The sequence below is a fragment of the Martes martes genome (assembly GCF_963455335.1).
Source record: "Martes martes genome assembly, chromosome: 10".
NCBI lineage: Eukaryota > Metazoa > Chordata > Mammalia > Carnivora > Mustelidae > Martes > Martes martes.
This window is the reverse complement of record NC_137898.1, coordinates 35,480,655-35,504,486: the sequence shown is the minus strand read 5'-3', so window position 1 is coordinate 35,504,486 and position 23,832 is coordinate 35,480,655. Positions and strand designations below refer to the sequence as shown.

The 23,832-nt window shown below is 40.5% G+C and overlaps 1 protein-coding gene across 1 annotated transcript in view; it reads right to left on the bottom strand.

The window, feature by feature from the left end:
• Positions 1–12,678, bottom strand: part of BDNF (brain derived neurotrophic factor) — a 33,860-nt gene extending 21,182 nt beyond the window's left edge. The window contains exon 1 of the mRNA XM_080816782.1: positions 12,382–12,678. The gene's annotated coding sequence lies outside the window, so the exon portion shown is untranslated. The remainder of the gene's footprint in view (positions 1–12,381) is intronic.
• Positions 12,679–23,832: the final 11,154 nt, after the last annotated feature.

Below are 23,832 nucleotides of genomic sequence, written 5' to 3'. Positions count from 1 at the left end.
GGCACAGGTGTCAGCAGGGCCTGAAGAAGCCAGCCCAGCATCTACTGCTTATGGCATTATGGCTAGAATGCCAAGAACCTACACACTTGGACATGGTGGTCCCACAAAGCAAGAGAGCAGTGGGCTCAATTTCAGCACCAGCAGTCCGTTGCTTTGACTTACGTAGTATACACTCCAGGAGAGGACAGGTTTAGTAAGTTCCCACCAATCAGATTGATCACCACTTCTCATAGAAAGGAACAAGTAACAGGGATGAGAGAAGACCCAGAATGCTCCTCTGATCTGACCCTTCTTGTGCATTTTAGGAAGTAGGTGCCCTTGTGGAACCACAGGATGGGGGGAAAGTATTTCCCTCAACATTACTCAAACCATGGAGAATTTGGCCAACTTGCCTAAGATCATAGGTCTACTAAGTGGTGGACCTGGAATCCAACTCTATCACTCCAACTGGGTCTTGAAGAATGAGTAGGATTTAAATGGATGAAGGGGGAGGAAAGTCATTAAAAACAAATTAGACTCCAAAGATTATAGTAAAACAGAGTCTCTGTCTCGTCAACTTTGGTACAAAGTGAAGCAAATTTATGCAGGAAGCATGTTAATAAAGTTTTTAATTGTCTTGATAATAAGTCACAAATGGTGCTATTTCGGGCTAGAAAGTGCCAACAGCAACAACAGTGACTGAAATTGATTAAGCCCTTATTACGCCAAGCAGTGTTCCAAGCACTTTACTAATATTAACACATTTAATCCCTACCACTACCCCGTCGAGAGGCTGAGGCACAGAGAGTTTAAGTGATATGTATAAGGTCACAATTCTAGTAAGTGGTGGATCTACAATCTAACTTGATCACTGGACTGGGGAATATCATCCCAGGTTTCCTGCTCTCAAGAATTTTCTGAGGAAATATCTTTGAGTCAAAAGATCTTCAACAGGCCTCCCATCTCAAAGCCTCTGAACTTCTGATTATTTACAAGCCCCCAAATCCCTTCTCACCATGCCCTAACCCACATATTTGAACAATGAAGTGAATGATAAGTCTCTCTACATCACAGGATAGTAAATTTATTTGGCTTTTCATTCAGCAATTCTTAAACTTTCCTGCATATCTGAACCACCTATGGACGTTTCTAACCATAATCTATGTCTAGGCTCTGTCCCAAATCTATGAGTATCAAGGACTAGCGCCTGTTGTCTGTATTTTTTTTTTTTTTTTTACAGTTTCAAAGGCAATTCTGATGATCACCATGTTGGGGAACCCCCCCTCCCCGTTCTGTTCTTCTGTGGCTCATACCAGGATTCTCAGCTTTAAGTAAAATTTTAACAAAGAAACTCAAGGAATGAGACATCAAAAAATCATATATTCTATTCCCCTCTCTTCAAGTTTTTTTTTTTCCTCCCCTTAAAAAAAGGGTGGGGGGGAACTACATTTAAAAACTCTTTAAACATTTTTGTTATCTTCCCATCATCATTTTCCTCCTTGGCGCACAGAAGGTTGCCAATCTCTGCTCTATAGATGGTGACAATATCAGCCTATACCTGTGCCAGATTCACATTAACGTACCAAGGGTTAGAAATATGAAACCATAAGAAATATGGTTTCTTACGTGAATGCTGTACGTTATGGTTGGCAACAGTCAGCGATGGCATGAGGGCTAAGGTAGAAGTCACTGAGTTGTAATCCTTGCTCGGGTTCTAGAGCTGTGCGTCTTGGATTGAGTTATTTAGGGACTCTGAACTTCTGTCTCCCCATCTATTACGTGGGAATCATGTCTGCTCAATCTTTTTCAGAGGGTTATTTGTAGGATCAAATGGAATGAAACATGAGAATGCATTTTTAAAATATGAATCAAGGTTTTGGACAAGATGCCTATTGAAGTGTGCAGCCTTGTCCACATATGATGTCAGCCAAGAAAATCATGTAGGAATGTTAGTGATGACAAACCAACCAAATTTTTGTTCCAGTACCAATGCTTACTGCATTAGGGCGAGTAATAGTACCCTTTAATAGTGCTTGGAATAGCACTATTTTAGTGAATACTATCTTGCCTTTAAAGATTAGTCAGTAACATGTTTAAGTTTAGTAATGCATGTCTTTAGAGTTTACTAAAAACCGCTTTTTAATCCATAGGATCTCCGTTCATGGTGAACCATTGTGAGAGTTCCTCCAGATTTTTGCATGAGATTGACTCTGAAAAACAATCAGAGGCTCTGGAATAATAAACTTTTAAGAAAGTTGTTCTCAGGATTGTGAAAACCAGGAAAATATACTGATATTTTAGGAAAAGCAATTTAAAATAAATTTTATTAATGCTGATCCATTTTAATGATTAATAAAATCTTTACATTAAGGTCACCCCTCATTGCTTCTCAACCGTTACATACCTAAGATTATTTCTAAAAACTCATGCATGGGAAACATTTCATGTAGGAGTATCTCCTTTATCAAGTTCCATTTGTGACTACTCTGAACAAGCAGAACACAACTCTCAATGCAAGAGAACTGGCCAAGGAATGGGCAGGAGGACAGTCATTTTCATAAAAAAGGAAGGAAGATTTAGGACTTTGGGATTTCTGCGTGATGACTTTTACCTAGAGAAATAGTTTTCCATCTGGGTTTTGCAGAGCAGAGTGTCAAGGCGCCTCTTGCAAGGGACAAAACTGATCAAGGTCAAAGGGGCAGGACCCTGATGCTCCCACCTGTACTTCAACTAGAACAGCCCTGCTTATTTTTGTTTTACATACTCAAGTTCCATATATGATTTGGGGTGGGGGGGAGTCCTACAATTCACTTATTTATATTTATACCACTAGTTTTGAGGTTAGTGCACATGGGTCTATCTTTCTGAGTTTGTCTCAAAACGCAAAGCATGGAGTGTTCTCTGGCACTATTCATTCTAGATGCCCTGCTCAGGAGTGAAAACAAAAGTTGGGAGCATGGCTGTAAGTCTGGTGTAGGAGAAGGAAAGTGGGACCTATTACCCCTTCTTGAACCACTTCCTGATTTTTCTGAAATTCACAGAACTACATGAAAATTTGCTTCCTTGTTATATATCAAGAGGTTAAACATTCCTTTCGGAGTTGACGGTGCCAAACTGCTCATGGTTACACTGGCATATTTACATGACCCATGAACACCACATACGGATTCTTACTTCTACCACACATTTGAGCAAAAACATCTCCTGACTTCACCATGAACAGAGATCCTATGGATTAAAAAGCGGTTTTTAGTAAACTCTAAAGACATGCATTACTAAACTTAAACATGTTACTGACTAATCTTTAAGGGCAAGATAGTATTCACTAAAATGACTTTCCCATCTTTTCCTTACTCAGCATAATCATGAAACCAGCTTCCAGGAAATGGAAGCATTCTCACAATTTAAATTTATATACATACAGCATTTATAAACACTGTCAAATGAAAGACACATTCCTGAATACAAAGAGGCCCAAGCATGTCCTAGTATGTAAGGGAAAAAAATCCATCATCAAGTCAGTGGAAATGAACCAGCATCTTTGGTTCAGAAGTTCTACTGTGGCTTTTTCCAGCATCTAGCACAAAGAGCTCCTCAGTAAGTATCTTCTAGAAGCAAAATGTTTAAGGCAACGTCTAACAAGCATTTTTTTTGTTGTTGTTGTTATCTGAATATGAAATGACACCTGAAAATCAAGGGATAAGAAGGATCAACTCTTAAAAAGAGAAATACACTATTTTAAAATGTCACAGCCCATCGTTGAAAATATAGTATGAACAGGAAGTTGAGAATTTGCTCAACAGATTTTTTTCCTCCTAAAGACCAGACCTCTTTTGAAGTGAGTATATGGAGAGGTAATGGAAGCCTTATATGGGAAAATCAATGGAGTTCCCCAACAGGTAGCACCGAAAGATGAATGGATCCATACAGGGAAAAGAAACCCCATGTAGCCTAGTGCCTGGCACTCCCTGGGCACTCACTTTATGCTTGGTGAATTCATGAGTAACATAATCATCCCCTGTGTATAACACTCTTACTATTTTAAAAGAAAAGCTTTGAAACAGGAGAAACGATACATGTAGCAACACAAAATATGTGATGTCCTAAATGGGATGTAAATAGTAAATGGATAAGCTGACAATATGAATACTTGAAAGCAGTCTGAGAGATCGATCATAAAGAATAAATATTCATGAGTACTGGAGTGGGCTGTACACCCCATACTCTCAACTTGCATTTTAATGACACACCCATATGGATTAATCTCCAACTATTCTACCCAAGACTAAAGTCAGTTATAAAAAAGAAATTTACATTGAAACTTGATGGGTTGGGAAAGCAGTCCACTTCTTTGACACTTTATATTTAAAAAGAGAAACTCTGGAACAAACTGTCATATCGGAAGATCTCACGGTTCCCAGAAGGGGAAGGTGAACGTTGAGAAGGTTTTTTCAGTTCAGCCCCTGAACTCTCTAGAAAATCTAATGTCAAAAGTTAATTTCTTAAGCAATTTGGGGATCTGAATCTGATCAGGCCTCTTTAGAAACATTCTGGTTAGTTTGATACAAAGGAAAAAAGAACTACTTTTGAGAATCCAGATGAAAGTATGGGAAAAGTGAAAGTGCAGCACTTTGCAAAAAAAAAAAAAAGGGAAGCATCTCCTGATACTCAATTCAGGAAGCTGCAAAAGTAGAGGATTAAAAAACAAAGATACGTAATTGTCATTATTAGAATTGTATGTTAACTAAAAATAGGGAGGACACTTCAGGATATGATCAACGTATATGAAAAACTTAGGAGGACAAAGGTACCTCAGATCCCATATACCTAACTCCAGCCTCCCACATTAGCATGCACCCTTTCTATAAGGTTTGCAACCTCTGCTTAAACATCTATAACAGGAATGGGCCATATCCTAAAAAAGCCTCTTTTTTGTTAGATTATAAATCACCCCCCAATGAAGTGCTTTGCATGCAGGAAGCATTCAATATTTGCTGAAATTAAATGGAACTTAAAATACTTCTAGACACTACGTATGGTTACCTACATTTCTATCACTGGTCCTAGATCTGCTCTGTGGGGTGACACAAAACGAACCTACTCCCTCCTGCACATGTGAAGACTGTCCTATAAATATGGATGTCAAAAACATTATCACACAAGCTGCCACTAATCCCTCAGCCATGGCGGGCATTAGCAGTCAGAACATTCTTTCTCTTTGAGCCTGGACAGCTTCAGAATTCTTAAGCCAGCATTCCAGGTAGCTAGAATCATGTGATGTGAGTTGCTAAGAGAGGGAAAAAAAAAAAAAAAAAAACCCCAAAAACCCAACCCATTTGCCAGTCCAGCCTAAGTTTTTCTGTCCCCAGCCACCCCTACCAAATTCCCTCAACCATTCCTCACATGCAGTGATTTCAAATGCCCTGTGCCTCTGTGTCACCATGATCTCAGCAGATGAAAGCAATTTCAGTTCCTTGAAGATAGTATCCTATATATAGTCTATCTAAAAAGTGGAGGAGAATTATTAGCTTCCCCATTTGAGGGTTATGCTTCTACTAGTGCAGACCAAAATTTTCAGTAGCTATGTGCACTGCCTGTAGTAACACCACCGGCTCACACTGAACCTGTGATTATTTAAAACACTTAGGATTCCTTTGTGTAGTCTGGTAAGTCACCCCAGCAAACCTTTTCCCAACTCCCTATTCTATCTTGTATTTATACAATTGACTTTAACCGAATCATACTATTTAACATCTAAGTAAATGTAAATGATCCAGATTCTATGATTCAACAGAATGTCTCCTGGCTTTATGTTTCAATACGATAAACATATCATCTGCTCCTTTAGATACATTATCAGCCAACATGTTAATGCTAGATGTACTTTCCCAGTGTTGTGTAAGAGACAGCACCTTTGACAGTTTGGTCTAGGAACGGGGCCTGGGACTCTGCCCAGCATCCCTTCCAGCGGCGTGAAGCGAACTGCTTGACCTTCAGATTCTGTATGATGTAAAAGAAATTTATCTGTTTTAAAAACACTTCCCATAACTCAAGAAATAAACAAACATGTGAGAAGATAGAGAAACTTGTTTCAATTTGGGCATAGTTTCAGTTTTCAAAAACACAGGAAGGCAGAAAGAACATGAGAAAATGCAGCAAATGCTGATGCTAGCAGCTCCCAAACCAAGGCTGATTAGACTCAATCTCATGTGGCAAAAATTGTACTCAATGAGTTTCCTTCTTCCTTCTTCTCTCTTTTTCTAGTGTTCCCCCTCCCCCGAAAGTTTTCTGCACCTGACTGTCCCTATGCATGACACAAAATACAGACAATATAATGACTTTCTTTGGTTATCTGCTTACCAGAAGAAACAGGCACTAACTTAACATATACTTTTAAGACACACACACACTCTCTTCCACTCCCTGAAGCACAGCAGCTGACATCCAAAACTTTGAAAACGATGAAATGAAAATCCACCAGGAAGTGTAGAGCTGCTACTGCATAAATAAACACTAACATTTTCTATGTTCCAAACAGGATTAATTTTATAAAAGAATAAAACTGTGCATAAGAAATTTCAGAACTGAGCCAACTACAGGACATCAACAACCAGTACCAGAAACAAAGTAGCACTACACTCAAGTTCTTCCAGCTTCTGCTTCTCTGCCAGCAAAACACTTTTCTGCAATTACGAAGTTTCTTCATTGTCTACATTGCCAGACAATAGACTCTGAAGCAACTATTAATCAATCTATTTGTTCATTCAACAGTATTTGTCCAAGTGTCTCTTTTGCTACCAGCACTGTTTTGGATGCTACTGTGGGAACATGCAAAAAATGAATTAAAAAGACAGATGTTTGTCATCAAAGAATTTTAAGCTAATTTGTAATTATTGGTGCAGTGGCTCCCCTACTGTCTTTTGGTGCTGGTTCATTTGTCTATCTTTATCTATGCTAAGGCTGAGGCAGCCCTTATAAATTCCTTCTCCTTGTCTATTTTCCCCCCTCTTACTTTTTTGGTGTTTAAAGTCATGCTACATATATGACCCTTTATTTTATTCTTAATCCTTCTCAAATCATTAAAGTTAAAATTGGATCTCAGACCAAAGACTTCTTAAGGTCTCTCTACTCAATTTATTTGGTGTTATTGTATCTCAGAAAGAGCAGTGAACTGCCTGTAGCAAGTGAATAAAATCAGAACCTTTGTACTCAATGCTTCAATATACATAATTGAAAATAATAAATGTTAAAAAAAAAAAAGGCCAGCTTTTATTCCTGTCAGGCTAATCTACATTTGGCTACTATATTAACATGCAAAAATGACTTCGTGTATGCAGTGAGCTATGGATCTGCCAGTTTTAAAATCTCATCTACAATCCCAAATGCACAGTAAACCTCCACACCCCACCAACCCCCACACTCACCAAATCCGAATAGGGTAGCGAGCAAATCCTAGTGACTAGCTTTATTTAATGTTAACTATAGCCTGAAGAGAAAGGGTTCATATGGCAAATGAGCCATTCGGCTTGGTAAAGCTGGTGATTTTGTTCTCTAGGTGGCACTATTACTTCAACTTTTGATGACTTCCTTAAATTTCTTGAAAATGCCGCTTTATTTTCTTTTTTTGAAATTCCACTGTGTAAATCTTAATTTTACACACGCTAGTTGTAATTAAATGACAGGCTGTCTTCTAGTTTTATTTTAATAAGCCAGTTTGAAGTTAAGTGATTTCTTATCATAAAATTTTACATTTCCTAGTTATAGTGTCTTAGAATTAAGGCATCTTCCTTTGCCCGCCCACCTCCCTCTAAATATGCAGAGGCATGTCAAAAACACAGAAGGTGGTCATAAAGCTTCAGTCAGACCAAAGGAATCAAGATGAAAGCACATTTAAGAGCTACTAGGTTCTGTGAGCTTTCAAAATCAGGACATTACTACCATGACAACCAATGAAAAGTTCTTTCAAGTGAACCTTTGGGGAAAACTGCATAATGTTCTTTACTCTTCTGGGATCTTTGGAAATAAACTTGTGCTATATTATGGTTGTCACTGAAACTTGTAAATTTACTCTGCTTCCAACTCGTCACTCTCCTGGTCCCGCACCCGCCCCTTCCAATTTATTTCAAGGAACCCATCCTCAAACTCCAAACCATGTGCAAATGAGACATCAGGACAATGGACCACTTCTGAGCATCCAGCATATTTGGTCCGATTTGTTTCTCCAAAAGCCTACAGGTCCCAGAGTCTGAACCTGAATTTGAGTATCTGCATTTAAATGAAAGCTTCCCTACTTATCTGATCACATTCTCGTGTCTTTCTACTGAAACAAGAATACCCTTCTGTTCCACTTAGGGGACACACACATTTACCATCCTTTACCGCCCCCCCCCCCAAGTTTTTCAAAATCAATATATTAGTGAGCTTCATTGTTTCATGTCTGCCATCAGGAATGATCCCATATATTTAATAACTGGGTCCATCACTTATTCTAAGGGTTTAGTATACGTGTTCTGGAAAGCCAGAGATGCGTTTAAGTGTAAAATTATTTAGGACTCAACAATTCTATGCTTCAGTGGAAGTTTAAGGGGACTTTGAGGACACATATGCCTGAGCTTAAAAACACCAAAGCCTTCTTCTGTTTTCTAGGGTTAAACCCCATATACAAATGACATACGGATTTCATTTGCCAACATCATTTATTGCTTAACATTACTCCATACTAAACAGAGTAAATGGATGCAGAGAGTAACCAATAAGTTTGGTTATTCACTTTTGAAGCCCATCTGGTTATGTTATTCATCCTAGTAAAGAAAATTTATCACAACGCAACTTAAAGTGATTCTTGTTCAAATGATTTCTTCCTCCCACCGAACAGCCAGCATTTACCTAGAATTCCCCTGAATTCTCTCCTCCATTCCTCTTTAAAATGCAATTCACAGCTTGAGATTACAGAGCCTGCCAGTGGCTGAATGGCTGCTCTAGACGGCTGAGAGTCCTTCAATTAAGCAGCAATTTTGCAATTAGTGGAAACTGAGTGCTCCACAACAATCGTTTGAAAACAAGTTGAGAAAAGTTAGCAATTACCCTATTAAAGGGACATATTCACTCGCATTTGGCTGAGCTGGCCCCCTCACACAAATTGCAATCATCCATACAGGGAGATGGCAGATGAAAATTATGTTTCAACCATTAAAATAAATTCGCTATTATCGACATCAAAATGGGAGTGCCCTTCATTTTAAAAGATCTTCAGAGTTTAGCTCTCATACAATTTCCATGCTCTCTGTTTTCATTCACGAAATTGAGAATTATTCTCTCCACTCTGGGACTCACTTCCTAGATCTCAAAATGTTAATGAACTGCGTGCATGTGACCTTTCTATTGTGTACATCTTCAATATTCTTGAAGCTTAGTAGAAGACTAAGTCCATGATTGAGACCCAAAGCTGCTGGCTGTTGAAATTCCACAAGTTCACTACCTGGATGTGGAATACAGAGCTCTGTGTCCTCTGTTTGAAGTTGGGGGGTGGGGGGGTGGGGTAAGGGATATTCACAGAAAGTTTAAACACAAATGTAAAAACATGTAACAGAGCTCTCTGCTATTATCAGGTGGGCGTGCCCAGTTTGCAGAGTGTTCTGAGCTACAAACTAGAGCTATTTATGTTTCAAAGAAATGAGATGATCACTCATCTGCATTTTGACTACAGAAAAGTGAGATTTCAGGAAGAAAGGAATAGTTTACATTCTAATGGTGTCCCTATTAAACAGGAAACCAAAGGACTTTACGCCAGGATTTTATAAATTTGCATTTACAAGATCCTCCACCCCCAGCCCCCCCCCCCCCCCGTAAATCACAATGAACCAGCAATATTCCAGCACTTCCCCACCTCACTTTGGCCATTATGAGCATTAGACAATTAATTCAATTAGTATAAATGAATCATTTGCTTCATTTTCTCAGTTCCTCTTGTTCGAAAGTAAAAGTTACACTTAATGAGAAAACATTCTAAAACAGATTTCCTTAATGCTTTATTCTGAATGTTGACCTACTTTATACCTTAAATGACCTTGAATATCACCTTAAAATAAACATGATTTCCAGTTATTAATTCAGTTCTGAATGGGCTATGAATGGCTCCAAATGTATGTGAAAAATTACGTTGTTATTTTGCTTTTTAAAAAATGTGATGTCTAAGTGTGTATGCAGTATTCTAATGCTTCAAAACATGTACGTAAGTCTTGTTTATCTGGAAATCATTTCTTTCTGCTTACATCATTTATAAATAGAATACGTTCCGTAATAACTTAAAATAGCCCTACCTACATAACAATTCTCCTATCAAAATACTTATTACCAGTCTGTATTTACCAACATTTATCATATATTGCAAAATAATGTAGAAAAAAAAAGACAACGATTTTATGGCCCTGGAATTCCAGCAATGGTGACCAACATGTTTTAAATTCCAGTAAAAGTTATGGTTACATTTCAACAAGTGTCTCTTTCCTTTCTCTTACCTCTGCTGCTAGTCCAGGGGTAAACTCTTTTAAACAAGATGTTTGCAGAATAAGGGAACAGGAGTTAGTGAGTGTTTTAAAGGGGTGCTGGTCCCAGGGCCAAGACTTAGCAATCTCTCCGTGCAATGTGGGATGTGATCAACACGGAGCACTACGTGCCACCATAATCTCAGAAACTCCAACTTAAAAATGATGATGTTTTTGCAGGAAGTAAAACACTGAGGATTCCCAGGTTTAGACAAAATAAATTTGTAATTATACCTCAATAAATAAAAATGTTTTTTAAAAGTATATAATTTTAAGACCAATATGGCTTTTGACCTTATAACAAACACATATACAAATAAATTTTTGTATAAAAATAGAGAAGGGGTATTTTCCAAGTAGAGCCAGTCTGAAGTTCTTATTTATCAGCATAACACATTTTACATGCAGTTTAAAAACAAAAACGTTCTCAATTAGATATTGGTTTGCTTTAAGAAATCACTATACTAGGAGAATTAATAAACACTCAGAAATATGATTTCCTTTGCTTCTGGCCAAGAACATTCCTGCATTCTTGTCAAAAAATGTTCACTGGCTACTACTGACATCGAGAAGTAAGTATAAGATACCTGAAGAATCCAAAAATAAGATCCAGGGAGCCCTAACACACCACCAATCGTAGTCCATCTTAACTCCCCCCGGGCGAAGAAAACTTTTTGCACTGGAGCCAAAGAGGAGCAACGGGTCAACTACATCCGAGTCGAGTGTCAGAAGCATCATTCAACAAGTCCCTCCTATCAGCTCCCGAAGGGATCCCGAAAAGTCATCTTTTAACCACTTCCCCACCCCCAGCCTCCCGGGCCCCAGCAGCTGCTCTGGGTAGCTTGGCCGGCAGAGGGCACCCTCTACCTTCCCTAGCACCAAGCTCCCTGCCCCCTCCTCCTCGCCCCCCAACTCCTGTTCCTCCACCCCGCTCCACCCCCAACACACAAACACAGCATCCTTCCACCGCGACTTCAGTTCATTCTAGCAACCCCAAGACTTTTCTTCCCTGGGGGTGCCCCCGGACTGCAATTTCCATTCTCAGCCCGTCGGGCGTAAAGCCCCCAACGCTCAGCTCTTTCTTTCCCGGCACGGCTCACCCATTCCTTCTTCCCGGCTTTGCATCCCCAGAGACCCACCCGAGTCAAGACAGCCCATCCTGCTCCCGAAAGTCAAAACTTGTAATTCCCTGGTAGGTGTTCCAAGGGAGGGGCGCGGGATGGAGAGAAGTGTGGGCGCAGCCAGCCCCGGGGTCCTGCAGCCCCTTTCAGGTCCGAGCTGCAGAAGTGTCTCAAGTTTTCCGAGATACACTGCACTGGACCTGTGTTAAGTCCGCTTTGGTCTCAACTCCTGAGGCGCAGGTGACGGTGTGCAGCCCGGCTGGCGGCGGGGGCGGTGGTGTGGGCTGAGGGAGCAAGGGACCCCCTAAAATCTGCGGGGGACCGCCCAGCCCGTAGAAAAGATTCATACCCCAGCTCCGACACAGTCACCGCAGTCAGGGCCCCCGACAGCTGGCGCCCTAAATCTCTCTCACGACCCCGACTGTGCTAGGGGAGGGTTTCGGGGGATCCCCGGGGAACCGTCTCCGCTCCCGCTGCGCAGCTCCGCGTCTCCTCTAGGCTTTCTCTCCCCCAACTTCACGGCTGCCTGGGGTCCCTCTCCCTCGGGGGGTCTTAGCTGCCCTCTGGGCCGCGGGATGCCGAAGAGAAAGCTCCGCCGGAGCAACACCAAGTCCCCTTTCTCCTGGAGGGGAGGAAGGGAGTTCCAACCCCTTCCTACAACTTCGGGGTCTCCCAGCCAACTTTCCCCTGCGGACGGGCGGCTCCCGCGCCAAGCCCCACGCCTGCTACTTGCCTACCTCGGAGTCCACACAAAGCTCACGGGTCCCCGGCGGAGGAGTCACATCGTTATCTCGCTCCTGGCCCCTGCGCCCAACCCGGATCCCCGTCGCGGAGCCGCTGGCCGCCGGCCCCACAGCAGCGGTGGCAACTGCAGTTCAAGTGTCTCATCAAAGCTTCCCGAAGAGGAGGCGGGGGGCGCGCCGAGCCGGCTCCTCGGCCCCGCCCGGGAGCCCGCGGCGCGACGGGGGGCGCGGGACAGTGAGCGGGCGGGTGCGCCCGGGCGCGGCGGCGGCGACGACCGGGAGCTCCAGCCTGCGCCTCGAGCTCGGGTCAGACATTATTTAGCTCTTCGGTTGAGCTTCGATTGGTCAAACCGCGCCGCCCCCCGCCCCCCTCCCCCGGCTCGCCCGCGCCACCGGTACCCGTGCGGGGCGGCCGCTTAAAGGGAACGCCGCGCCTTTTCCTCGCTCCTGCTCAGCCCCTGGGACTCCCGGGGCTCCCCTGGTCCGCCTATCGCGCTCCGCCCGTCCCTGGGACCCCGCGACGTGCCTCCGCAAGCCCCGCGCCGGCCGCGGGTGGCTGGGCAGGACGTAAGCGCCGCACCCGCCGCCTCGAAGGGCAACCTACCCCCCGCCCGGGGGAACCCCGCATCCGCGCCCTTCGCGGAAACCCCGGCTGTGCGCGCTGGGGCGGGCAGGAGCTGGTGCGAATCCCGTGTCCCCGGGGTCTTGCTCCCCTCCCTGGCAACTCCCTCCGCCCCATCCAGCACCCAAGTTCTGCGGGAGAGGGCGTGCGTTAATCGGGCCACGAGACACACCTTCCCGCACCTTCCCGCACGACGGAGCTGCAAACGCGAGCACACAATGAAATCTCACGGAGCATGGGGGCTCTTGGTTTACTCCGCTGCCTTAAACACGCCTGCTTAAACAGAGTTCGTGCACTGACCTCTCCAGAGTTTGCCTAATAGGAATTCAATCAAGATAATAACGGCATTTTTTATTAATGAATGCCCCCAGATAACATTACACCAAGTTACTTGCTCCAGCCAGGAAGCCGAGGCAATGACAGACCTCACCAAAGCCAAACGCTTTCTAGCTGACCAAAGAGAGAAAAACGGAAAGAGAAAGAAAGAAAAGGAACCCACCTTTTCAGTCACTACTTGTCAAAGTAAACATCAAGGCAGCTGCTCTGGGGAAGACTTCGGCCCCAAAACTCCCAGACTCTTTTTTTTTTTTTTTTCTCACGTTCCCCTTCGTTAAAAAGAAGTCGGGGGTGCGAGTCTTTGGTGCCCGGGATGTACTCCTTCTGTTCCGCAGCAAAGAAGTTAAATTATTGATAGTGGAAATTGCATGGCGGAGGTAATACTCGCACCCCCTGAGCGAGGAGCTCCATTTGATCTCGGCAGGGGCAGGGAGATTTCATGCTAGCTCGCCAGGGGGAGCGGCAGCGCGAGCAGCCCTCTCCGCGGTGAATGGGAAAGTGGGTGGGAGTCCACGAGAGGGCTCCACGGTGCCTTGACGTGCGGTGTCATATGATACCTCCGCTGCCTCGAAATAGACACTCTAGTGCACGAATTACCAGAATCAAAATTCAGCGCATTTAAAATGATACATCTTTTATTAGAAGAGTTCCGTTCCAGGGCATTGCATGGTTTTGCAGATGTTTTCCCTTCCCTCCCTGCAAACTTACACACATAAACCAACCCTTTTAATAATGAGCCTGGGCAGCAAAGATAAAGAGACTTCGGTTCTTACCTGTGTGTGTGTGTGTGTGTGGTGTGTGGTGTGTGTGTGAGGGAGGAGGGGGGAGGGGGAGAAGCAGTTGGCTCAGTTAATCCTCCCCTTGCGCCCCTCCCCCACCCAGCGAAGAGCAGTCTGTAGAGTGCAGGTAGCCAAGACCCTCGGACAGAACTTAAACAGCTAAGGTCCAGAGGACTATTTTCAATTTGCCATTGGACGGACACTGTCAACCGTCTACCTAGGTTCCTGTTTTGAAGCTGAATTTTCTTCCCATTAGTTCAACCGATTCAAACGCTACTGGGGAAAAACCTTAAAATACAGAATAAGGAACAAGAGGGTAGTACTTAATTTGTAGTCCTTGGACCTCCCGCAAGCATACAAATAATCTGTGTGCCTGCAAAACCCCAGATTTCTCCTCCTGAATTTGTGATTTAATAGGGGTGGGGCCGGGTCTAGGAATTAACGTTTTAACAAGCACCTCAGGCAATTCGGATGCAGAAAATGAGGTCACACTCTGAGAAACGCTTTCTGAAGTGTGTCAGAGGAATCCCCCATCCAACCCCCCAAATTTGGTAGGCAGTTTTATGTGTATATGCATTTTTCTCTTATCTCAAAGGGGTTTGACCCAATAATTGCTAAGACTCATTGCTGTAAGAATTTTCCTAAACATTCCAACATTAATTTGGGAAAAGGGAAAGATTTACAAACAGTTTCCTTTCTTGGACCCTCTTGTGGTTATCAAGAATGTGCTGGTGAACTGAGTATATAATGTTATATCTAAGGGTTTACAGTCAACAAAATGTGTTCACTTATATTAGCTGTTTTAGAGCTTCTTAAGACGAGTGACAGAAACAATTACTTTATAAATGAAGACGCTGAGGCTCAATGCCATGAAATATTCTGCCCAAATTCACACAGCTAAATGCCAGGGACAAGATTTCAATGAACTCAGGAACTCCAGCTAGAAATATCCCTGCCTCTCCCCACCTCAAAATAAACAAAGCTATCTGTTCTTTGGAAGTGTTATCAGAAGGATTTTGCAAATTGGTGCACTGAGTAGTCAAATTGTTCAAAAACATGCATATTCTTAGAGTGTCAGACATGTAGCTTTGCACCTTTATCAACGTGACAGGACACATGACCAATACAAACTACCCTACAGCACAGAAGATGAGGTTTATTATGGGATATTTAATGCATGTGAAATCTGCAGATTAGCCAGAAGCAATAAAGGACAGTGGGCATGAAGCTGGGCTTGGCCACCTGAGAGAACCTCTGCATTGATTCCCAGGGGTGTAGGCTAAATGCAGACACAATTTCTTTTTACTGCAAAACAATTTAAGAGACTAGATTTACAAATTACACACACACACACACACACACACACACACACACACACACACATCTTGTACTATATAAAGTACTAGAGGAGCCTTACCTAAACTTTTTAAAATAACTTTATGCTAACTTCAAACCCATGCTTTCCAACTTTAAATTTGCTTGAAAATTAGTTATTTCCCAAGTTTTTAAGCTCAATTATAACTCACTTTCTTCAGGAAAAATACCTACCAAGTTAAAGTCAAGAATCTTCGCAATCTCAGTGCTACTCAGAAGTTATGGCAAATCTTCTACCTGCTAAATCCACATTGCCACATCAGCATTTTTGCAGAAGGAAAAAGTGTTCTCATTTCGAGACTCTGATTATGTCTACGGCCAATCTTCTTATTCTTACTCCCTTGACGTTGTACAAATAAATGTTTGTATCTCTACTTTCCAGTGTGTGGTGCAGTTTTACTGAGGAAAAGACAGAGTCAGAAATGGCAGGAATATTTAGAAATAAAAGAAGACAAAATGCCAATTCAGATAAACGCTTTGATGAATCAGACCTCTTGACATTTCTGAGCATTTTGAAACTTTCTGATTTGTGATTAGTGTTACCAAAACAATAAAAGACCTGAGTTAAATTACTTTATTTGCCTTAAAAGTACATCTTGCATTCAAAAACAACGAAGCTATGATAAACTGAAGTTGTACTGGTGTGTTGCACGGAATTCTGAATAATTTTTTTTTTATTTGTTTAGTTCAGGTAACATATGGAGATAGTGCTAAAAGCCAAAGGTCAAACTTTTTACAAAATTATTCTCCTATAATGATCAAGAGTGATGCTAAGAATACAGAACAAACATTTCTGATTCTCCTTAAAGATTAGTCTCTTGCATGTTTGATATGTTAAGAACAAAGTTCCAAAATTCATGATCTGGACATTTTTTCAATCACCCAAAGGTGGAAAAACTTGACTGCTTGAAAAGAAAATGCTCCCTAGTTCACTTCTGGGGGGCTTAAAAATTAATTTTAAATTAGTTAAAATATTTATTTATTTTTGGTTATGGGTTAATTCTATTCCAACCCAATGTTCTAGAAGGACAAAGGTCAGGAAGAAATGTGAATTCCCATCTATTCTTGTCAGGAAACATAAGTTAATCCTCATTACCCAAGTGGGAACAGAGGCAGTAGACTCAGATTTGACACTGACATATTTTTTTCTATTAATAATTTTAATTGGCTGAGGTCAATTCTATTATCGTTATAAGCATTTTATGTTTAATTATGTTTACTTAAGTTTCCTAGTTACTTCTGCCTTCAATCCTCCTTGCAAAAAAAAGAAAAATAGTCATCTAGAATCAAATGAGTTGACCTCAAAAACTGTTGAAAATCTTAGTAATTAGCATAGTGAAAATAATAAATAAACAGAAAACTCTCCTGGTTAGCGTAGTGTCAAAGGTATTTTCAAAGTCATGCTGCATGATTTCAAAGGCCCAATCCAGCCTGAACTACGTTATTTCTAATCCTACAAATTATTGAATAAGGTCTGTCCTGAGAAAAATCTTAAAAGAGAAATAATATTCCTGTTTATTAAATGGTACTTTAATATGGGGTGTATTTCTTCTCTGTCAGCTTTTCATGAACCATAAGAATAGCTTCTAAGGGGCGCCTGGGTGGCTCAGTGAGTTAAAGCCTCTGCCTTCGGTGCAGGTCACGATCCCAGGGTCCTGGGATCGAGCCCCACGTCGGGCTCTCTGCTCATCCAGAACCTGCTTCCTCCTCTCTCTCTGCCTGCCTCTCTGCCTACTTGCGATCTCTCTCTCTGTCAAGTAAATAAATAAAATCTTTAAAAAAAAAAAAAAGAATAGCTTTTAAGCCATAATCAAATGTGTCCAAATTGGCCAACACCTGTTACAGGAGAATTATGTAAGCAGGCATGACCATTAGTGGCAAACAAACAAACAAACAAACAAAAAAAAGAAGGGAGCTACAATATGAAAATGTTAGAAGGGCCAAAATTAGGAGAATAGAACAAGAAGGTCAAAAACCGATCCCATCTGGGAATAATATTTTGTTGGATCAAGAGAAACAGCACCAAAACCGTTATAAAACAACTGAGACTAACCCCCAAACATATGAGAGTCATCAACTTGGAACCCTCAGAGTTACCAGATTTTCCCTGAGAACATTCAAAAATTAATAGTGAAGAATAAATTGGTTTACTCATTGTAATGTTTCTGTAAGCATGGTCAAAGGGCTGTGATTGTAGACCGAGACCAAAAGTTAGAACTGACAGTGATAGCTGCCTGTGGTATGTTGCTGGTTTTATTGGGAGAAGAGTCATGAGAAGAATTAGCAAGTTTAAACCAGGGGGTTTCAGGACATTGAAACAAATTTTAAGAACAGATTACCTTATTTTTGAGACTTAACTATTTAGGCTGTTTGATGATGGCAGTGAGAGATTTTCTACTATTAAATTTCATATTCTTCATGGAGAAGTTAGAAACACGCAAAAAGAGAATTTAGAAAAAGCCATTGAACTTCATAAAGCCGTGTTAAAAACAAAATCACACTAGGAATTTGGCCCATTTTTATATGATTCTGAATCTATGCAGTGTCTATCTTGAATGGTCTCTGATGAAGGACCTGAGCAGGACGTGCAGCTGGCTCTCTTGTCTAAGTCTGCCATGGTAGGAATAAAATCCTCAAAGCTACACGTGTGGCAACGAGGGTTGGGCCTTACATTTGTCTAGCATACAGCACCATTGGAAACATCTGAAACTCTTCTCAACTTCAGTTAATCTTCAGTTTACTACCTTCATGTCATGGTTACATTCGATCAGTTGATGAAAACTTGCTGAATACCTACTGCCAAACATTGGTCTACGTTTTGTTTTAAGATTCTATTTTTTAAGTAATCTCTACATCTAACGTAGGGCTTGAACTTGCAGCCCTGAATTTAAGAGTCCCATGCACCAGTAACAGAGTCAACCAGGCGCCCTAACTCTTTGGGCTATGTTAAAGGCAGATGAATAAAACATATTTCAGCTCTTTAGATACTCAAATTCTAGAACATAAGAATTGTCTTTTAATGCATTGGGTCATTTGTGAATTAAAGGTTGGAAATTATATTTGGTTTTGTTTTCCCTTGTCATGGGTTTGGTGTATGAGAAGATGACCTTCAACATGCTGGCAGTGGTCAGAGATAGTAGTAACGAATAAGAAACTTGTTCCCAAAGCTGGAAGGGCACCTAGAATCTGGTTAGGGCCCATGATAATTAAACAGTGCCTTAGCTACCCTTAGTTAGCAGCATTTTACAGAAGGTAGACAAAGTATAAGGGATCATGATGTAAGCAGTGGTAGGAAGGAAATGAGGCATTGTTCAGGCAAAGAATTTTTCTAGGTGGTTAGGTAAAAAGAGATCCAGAAGGAATCATAAGAGATTATCTCATCCTCCTTTCCACTCATAGGCTTATCATTTCAGACCAGTAAAGCAGATTCTACATTATTCTTCTGAAGACCTTTCTTTTTTTTTTTTTAAATATGGAACACTTCACGAATTTGCGTGTCATCCTTGCACAGGGGCCATGGCTAATCTTCTCTGTATCGTTCCAATTTTAGTATATGTGCTGCCGAAGCGAGCACCTGAAGACCTTTCTAAGGACCCAACAATTCTAGTGCTTGGAAGTTCCCACTTACAACACATTTTTGTTCTTGTTGCAATTTATATCTTATTTCATTTCATCCAACCTTAGCGAAGATGGAGAACAGCTGCTTACTAACCTCCTTGTGTTATTAAGTCACCACTCGGACTTTTCTCATAATAAGAAATCAGATCTCACAACCTTTCTTCATAAACTCCAACTTCCAATCCATTAATCATTTCCCTTGGTCTACCCTGGACCTCCTCCAAGATCTCCATATTCTTCTGAAAATGTGGAGCCCCATACTAGACATGTGTGTGAAATTATCCAGGGCTCAGGAAACACAGGAGTCATGAATTATCTGAACACAGCTGTTGGGAAAAACTAAAGGGGAGATTCAATCAGATTGACAAATCCTTCCCTTGCAGCTTAGAGACAGAAGTGGTTTGTTCCATGAAAAGATGAGCCTTCATGTCAAAGCTGGATCTTCTATCCTTAGTTTTTAGATGAAGCACTTTGCAAAAGAAACAGATCTTAAACAGGACATTTAGCTTTTATTTCTTTTCTTCTCAACAAAATTGTTTAAGAGCAAGTGATTTTTCTGTAGTCCACATAATATCCTAAGTTGGGAACCTTTATCTGTTAAAAGTGGGATAGTGCTTATACATTCTCAAGTTGTTTGTTTTGATGTAATTTCTCTCAGAAGGTAAGGACTACAAAACACTACACTACTATTTAAGCTTCTACTTTCTCCTAATTTGAGAGATTTCTATCTTTTCATTTTTGTCTGCATATAAAGCCTAATTAGAATAGAGTAAAACTAAACAGAAGTCCATACAAAAGAATCAGGTTAACCTACATGATACCTAGAAGCAAGTTTAACTGATTATTTCACTTGTCATTCATATCTCTGTTACGATCTCACAACCCAGTGTGACCAAATATTTTGGTCCTTCTCATTCTTTATAGCCCAGATGAAGAGCATAGGAGCAGCAGAAATACCATTTCCACTACTCATGGTTGTCTCTTTAGGGTATGTTTAGGGCATTCAATGGCGACTACAAACTCAATCAGGTAGTCCCAAGAAGAAATTAGGCAGTCATGGAATGAAATCAACTCTCTAGAAAGAAACTGAATAGGAGATGAGCACATTTATTTCCTCTTCATAATATAATTTTGAGAAGTTGTCAAGGGACTCTGTGACCAAAAGACTAGGAGTGTTTGCTCTAAGTAGGCACTTCTGAAACCCCTGTCTATCAATGTAGGGCACCAAGAGTGGTAAGTCTAGTTGGATCTTAGAAAGGGTGATGTTAATGCATCAGATGGATAGGACAAATATAATGTTTCATAAATGTTGAGGACAGAGAGATGGAACAGAATGGGGAATGAATGGGGGAAACACATTCCAAGACCCCTAAATTGATTTTTTTGGGTCAGTCATTGCTATATACACACTCAAAGAAAACTATTTTTCTCTGCTTGGACAGTGGTTATGATCTGGGAAAGGTGGGTGATGTGTGTGAGGTAGTGGGGTATGTGGTTAGATATCCAAGTTTGGAAGTCAGACGTTGATTCCATGATACAAATTAAATATGTTTCTGGGATGCATATTCAGACCACAGTCAGTTTTCCTTGAGACAGCCTCTATGCTGAATTAAAAAAATGAAGACCCAACACATCAGTACCAAATTTCATGCCTCCTCAAATGCAATACAATGTTTAGGATTGAGGATCCTTTATTTCATAGACATGTTTTCCTGGAGTACTTGGGAAGAATGAGCCAATACTATTATATATTCTGACCTTTTTAATTTAAAAAAAGAAAAAGTTCCCAGGATAAATAACTGAAGTTAGCTTGCATTGCTCATTGCTTTATGTCTATACTGAATGCTAATTTGAATTACCATTCTCACATAATAAACATATTCTTATGGCATTACAACCAGATTGTGGATGTAGATCATCTTAGAACTACTTTGCAAGCCAAATTTCCATTGCCTTCCATTTTATCTGCACACAAAAACTAATTAAAGTGAGTAAAAATAAGTTGAATTCCATAAAAGAGAATCATGCTAACCTACATGATGCCAATTTGTCTCAAAAAATATATAGAAGTTTGACATATTCTTGACTATTTTCTTGGCTAATTAACATTTTTAATATTACTTTTTGTCATTGTATTTTTGATAACTCACATTGTTGTTATTTATTTATATAACTGCATTCTTCATTTTTAGGAAGAATTTATAAATATCTAATTTGCCCATCAATTAATTGGTTTTTACAAAAGCACAACTTCAGAACAGTACTTAATAATAGAAATTAATCACAAAAGTGGAATGATGTGTATGGATGTCATATGAAGAACAAAGAAACACCCTTAAAGAGTATTTCTTGGGAGCGCCTGGCTGGCTTAGTTAGTGGAGCTTGCAAATCTTGATCTTGGCATCATGAGTTCAAGCCCAGTGTTGGGTGTAGAGCTTACCCCTGCCTAGAAAAAAAAGGAAAAGAGTACTTCTTTGAAAAATGATGTGGGTTAAAAAATATAAAGTTTAAATTAGCAAACATTCCCTAACATTTTTAAGACTAGGGAATTTAAGAAGTATAATTAATATTATAATTCCCCTCTTATTTTTGATCATTTTAAGGGAAAAAATAAATTTTTTGTTTCGTTTTGTTTTCCTAGAGGGAGTGGGGAGGAAGCTACAAAAATTGTCACTGTAAACCAAACAAAACTGTTTTCAAATCTCAGATAAGAACTGAGAACCAAATGAAGTAACTGAAAACTCAGGGAATAATTTAGGAATCAATGAAAATTTGAGGTTTCAATTCATCTTGTTTTAGCTAGTGTCTCAATAATCCTAAAGTAATGGTGGAGTGCTGAAGAAATTTAAAATATAATTAGTTTTGTCCCGTCAATTTAAAGTTAACAAAGTCTTATTAGAATACTATCAATGTCTTGTTAATTATGTTTCTATTTTAGTAATTAATATAGATTATATATACACTTAGGCATTTGTTGTTTTGTCTTTTTATTATTGGAAAACAGAAGAACTACCATTGTCACATGATGTGATTTTAAGGCTCATATAGTAGTCAAGGGAGTTTAGGTCCTAGGTTAAAATTCATCACTTTCTGGCCATATGACCTGGGCAAGTCACTCCACTAGCCCTCATGGATACTATACGTTTCCTAGAAATGTTTGTTGAATAGGTTGAGAGATCTTCACTAGTGTGTACCCCAGTTGCCTGATCAATAAAACGAGGGCAGTGGGCTATAAACAGGCAGCACATTCAGACCTTAGCTCAGAAAGTACAAATGATTCGGGTGACTTCAATGCACTAGAGGTACCTGTGAACTAAATCATCTTTAAGATACTTTTTCCCATCTACATTCAGACTCCTTTCAGGAATTGTCTATCACTTGGTAAACTAAACTTGAAAGTCATGTAATTCTTTCTCCTAAAGTTAGAGCCCTGAGCCAAGGTAAGAATTCGTACTCTTCTTTTAGAGCATGCGGTTCTGACAAGGCTTTTGGTGGTCTTTTTCATACATTAAAATGTCCTTTAAGATCATCCTTTCCTGGTGGAAATGGTTTCTGAGCTCCAGGATGTAACAAATATATTATGAGTTCAGACCATCCTTTCTTGCATACATCAGAGGGGAGGCAGGACAACGTCTCCCCATCTTTGATTCCTTATGTAACTTTGGCAGCTCTGCAAACACCATTGACTCATGCTAAGACTTACTAGTATGCCTCCAGTTCCTCATTTAAAGCCACATCTTTCTAGGAGTTGCTTTTCAGGAGGACAATGGATGCATTTTATCAGGAAGTTGCCCATGTACATGTATAACTCCCTTACCTGGGCTACCTCCCAGCTTATTTCTAGAGCTGGTGTTCTGAATTCTGAGTTGGTGCAAAGACCCAAAGGACCCAGACACCAAGTTCTGCATCCTCCCAAATGAAATGTGACTTCCAGAGAAATCCCAAGTTTGGAGTGGAGCCTTTGGAAGAAGAACAGTGAATTGCACAAGGAAAGCCAATAAACATTTTAGTTGCTAACATGGGCTGTAAAGCCCTATAATTACATTCAGGATTGGGCTTGTCCATCCTTCTCTTTTTCATATCTGTAAACAATGTGTTAGCTTTGGAGGTTTGTCATCCACTGTGTTTTTGGAAAGGGTGTGCCTCATCACAGCATCTGCCGTGCTACAGCCACTAACAGTTCGAAAAGGCAAACTTATGAAATGGCTTAAAAACACACTAAGTCCTAATCTAAACAATTTATAACATTTCTTACTCAGTAACTCAATAACTCTCAGAATCAGCTAACTTGAACTGCCCTGAACAAGTTGAGAAAGGAATTAGACATCATCTGTTAAAGCAAGTAGAAGGAAAAACAGGCAGGTGAAGAGTTCCAGATACTCAACTTTCTCTTCAGTGGCCATATACTTATTTCTGGAAATTCTCTTTCTTGCTAGTGTTTTAAACATGACAACAATTGTAATAAACAGCTAAGGGATTTACAGATTAGTTTATTGAGTAAAAGAAAGGGCTTTGGGATGAGACTGACCTGAGTTTGAGTCAAGCTTTGTCACTTATTGGCTCTGCTAATTTAGGACAGTTAATTAATTAACCGATGCCTCAGTTTCCTTATCTTTAAAATGGGAATAATAATAATCTCTGCCTAGAAAGATTGTTGTGAGGATTCAATTAACTGAAAGTATAGAATGCTCACCACAGTGAACTCAGTAACATTTG